Source organism: Arachis duranensis, unplaced genomic scaffold, assembly GCF_000817695.3.
Source record: "Arachis duranensis cultivar V14167 unplaced genomic scaffold, aradu.V14167.gnm2.J7QH unplaced_Scaffold_51536, whole genome shotgun sequence".
Classification (NCBI taxonomy): Eukaryota; Viridiplantae; Streptophyta; class Magnoliopsida; order Fabales; family Fabaceae; genus Arachis; species Arachis duranensis.
In genome coordinates, this window is record NW_026264944.1 from 33,615 (window position 1) to 37,365 (window position 3,751).

A 3,751-nucleotide genomic window follows, 5' to 3' on the forward strand; every position below is an offset into this window, starting at 1 on the left:
TCCTTGCAATACATATCAATTATTCAACATTTTTATTGAAAAAGTTATGAAAAGAAAACTACCTCAGGTTGGGTTGCCTCCCAACAAGCGCTCTTTTATTGTCACTAGCTTGACATCTTTCAATTCTTTTCAAGAGGGCTGTAGGTTCTGGACCTCTTTTTCCTTATCCCATTGTCCTCCCAAGTACAACTTTGCTCTGTGGCCATTTACTGTGAATTGATTTTTTGTTGCCTCATCAAGCAGTTCAATACTCCCATAGGGAAAAACCTTTGTCACCAAGTATGGCCCAGTCCACTTAGACTTTAGTTTGCCAGGGAAAAGTTTAAGCCTTGAATTGTACAGGAGCACTTGCTGTCCTGGCTTGAATTCCTTCTTTGTGATCTTCTTGTCATGCCACCTCTTAGCTCTCTCCTTGTATATCTTAGCACTTTCATAAGCGTCTAGCCTGAATTCATCTAACTCATTTAGTTGTAACAACCTTTTCTCTCCTGCAGCTTGGGGATCAAGGTTGAGGAGTTTAGTAGCCCAAAAAGCTCTGTGTTCAAGCTCTACAGGGAGGTGGCAGGATTTGCCATACAAAAGCTGAAAGGGTGACTTGCCAATAGGAGTTTTAAAAGCTGTTCTATATGCCCACAATGCATCCTCTAGCTTTCTAGCCCAATCTTTTCTTGTGATTCCCACTGTTTTCTCTAGGATTTTCTTTAATTCCCTATTTGCCAGTTCAGCTTGGCCGTTAGTCTGAGGGTGGTAGGGTGTGGCTACCTTATGGATTACTCCATATTTATGGAGGAGTTTTTCCATCTGTTTGTTGCAGAAGTGACCATCACCATCACTAACAAGCCCCTTGGGTACTCCATATCTTGTAAAAATGTGCTTTTTAAGGAATTGGAGGATGATCTGTGCATCACAGGTAGTCGTGGCTATGGCTTCCACCCACTTTGAGACGTACTCCACTGCTACCAGGATGTATCTGAAAGAATAGGAGGGGGGAAAGGGTCCCATGAAGTCAATTCCCCATAGGTCGAACAATTCTAATTCCAAGATGAAGTTTTGAGGCATCTCATTTCTTCTTGTTAACCCTCCTGTTTTCTGACATTCATTACATTGGTGAACATATTCTCTGGCATCTTTGAAGATAGTTGGCCAATAGAAGCCACTTTGCAGTACTTTTGCAGCTGTTTTTTCTGGGCCAAAGTGTCCACCATAAGCTGAACCATGACAATGCCACAAGATGTCCCTTATTTCACTCTCGGGAACGCACCTTCTGATTACTCCATCAGAGCATCTCTTGAACAGGAAGGGTTCATCCCATGAAAATTTCCTTGCTTTATTGATTAACCTCTTCACTTGTTGCTTAGAGAACTCTTGAGGTATCTTCCTTCCAACTTTGTAGTTTGCTATGTCAGCAAACCAAGGTGCTTGCTGGATCTGTAAGAGGTGTTCATCTGGGAAGCTTTTATTTACGGGCTGAGAAGCTTTTTGAATTGTTTCATGTGGTAGCCTTGATAGATGATCAGCAACCCAGTTTTCAGTGCCCTTCCTATCTCTTATCTCAATGTCAAACTCTTGTAAGAGCAATACCCACCTGATGAGTCTCGGTTTAGCATCCTGTTTTGACATCAAATACTTAAGTGCAGCATGGTCAGTATAAACCACAACTTTGGATCCTATCAAGTATGACCTAAACTTATCAAATGCATAAACTACAGCTAGCAACTCCTTCTCTGTTGTGGTGTAATTTTTTTGGGCATCATTCAACACTTTGCTTGCATAATATATAACATGATGCAGATTTCCTTTCTTTTGCCCAAGTACAGCACCAATTGCAAGGTCACTTGCATCACACATGAGTTCAAAAGGTAATTCCCAATCTGGAGGTGTGATGATTGGTGCTGTCGTGAGTTTATGTTTTAAGGTTTCAAAGGCATGCCGGCAGTTTTCATCAAACACAAAAGGGTTATCAAGCATTAACAGATTACTTAAAGGTTTGGCCATTTTTGAAAAATTCTTGATAAACCTTCTATAAAATCCGGCATGTCCCAAGAAACTTCTAACAGATTTCACATTAATTGGTGGGGGAAGTTTTTCTATTATTTCAACCTTTGCCTTATCAACCTCTATCCCTTTTCTTGAAACTTTATGGCCAAGGACAATCCCTTCGGGTACCATGAAATGACATTTTTCCCAGTTTAAAACTAAATTAGTTTCTTGGCATCGTTTCAAGAAAAGGGTTAAATGGTTCAGGCAAGCATTGAAATTATCACCAAAAACAGAAAAGTCATCCATGAAGACCTGTAGAAATTTTTCTCAAGCCAACTTCTTTTCTTGTTGATAAGCTCCTTTAAAACTTTGGCATACAGAGGCATTTGCTCAAGTGCTTCAGCTAAGGGGATATTGATTTCCAGCTTCTTGAAGGTCTCAAGGAACTTGTGGAAATGCTGGTCCTTAACCTCTTTGTTGAATCTCTGAGGATATGGCAGTGGAGATGTGATGCTCTTTCCTATTTGCTGCTGTCCCTGAGTCATTTCCCTTGAGCTATGTGGCTGGTTGTCCTTCTCTTTGAGTTTCTCAGTGCTTTTGTTTGGCACCACAACTTGCTCCTTAGCTTGATCTGCTTTTGTTTGCTCCTCATCTTCTGTTGGTTCTTTGATGCTCCCTGTTTGCTTCTTTGTAGTGTCATTGTTGCTCATCAACGTTCTCCCACTCCTTAATTGTATTGCCTTGCATTCTTCCTTGGGATTTGGGATTGTGTCACTGGGCAGTGAGCTTGAAGGTCTCTCAACAGAAATTTGCTTGGAGAGTTGCCCAATCTGCTTTTCTAGGCTTTTTAGTGATGCTTCATGGTTTTTGTTTGTTATTTCCTGGTGTTTCATCATTTTGTCTACCAAGGTCTCTGGTGGACGAAATTGTGATCCATGTTCTTTTGTACTTGTATGAAATCATTATTATGGCATCGGTTGTTTTCACAACTCCGTTCAACTAACTAGCATGTGTACTGGGTCGTCCAAGTAATAAACCTTACGTGAGTAAGGGTCGATCCCACAGAGTTTGTTGGTATGAAGCAAGCTATGGTCACCTTGTAAATCTCAGTTAGGCAGATTAAACCAATTGATTATGGATTTTCTAAAATAAATAATAAACAGAAAATAAAAAGGGATAGAATACTTATGCAGATTCATTGGTGGGAATTTCAGATAAGCGAATGGAGATACTGTATGCTCAGGGACGCCTGCTCTCCTCCTGCTTCAACTCAGTCCTTCTTACTCCTTTCCATGGCAAGCTGTGTATAGGGGTTCACCGTTCGACGATGGCTACTTTCAATCCTCTCGGGAAAATGGTCCTCTGCGGCTGTCACTCACATGGCTAATCGTCTGGAGGCATCACCTGGCCGAAGGCTACATCCCATCCTCGCAGTGAAAACTACGCTCACGCGCTCTGTCACAGCACGGCTAATCACTGGTTGGTTCCCGCGCCTACTGGAATAGAATCCCTTGATTCTTTTGCGTCTGTCACTAACTCCCAGCACTTGCGAGTCTGAAGCACGTCACAGTCATTCATTACCGGAATCCTACTCGGAATACCACAGACAAGGTTAGACTTTCCGGATTCCCAGGATCCTACTCGGAATACCACAGACAAGGTGAGACTTTCCGGATCCTCATAAATGCCGCCATCCATCTAGCTTATACCACGGAGATTCTGTTGGGGAATCTAAGAGATACACATTCAAGCTCTGTTGCATGTAGAACGG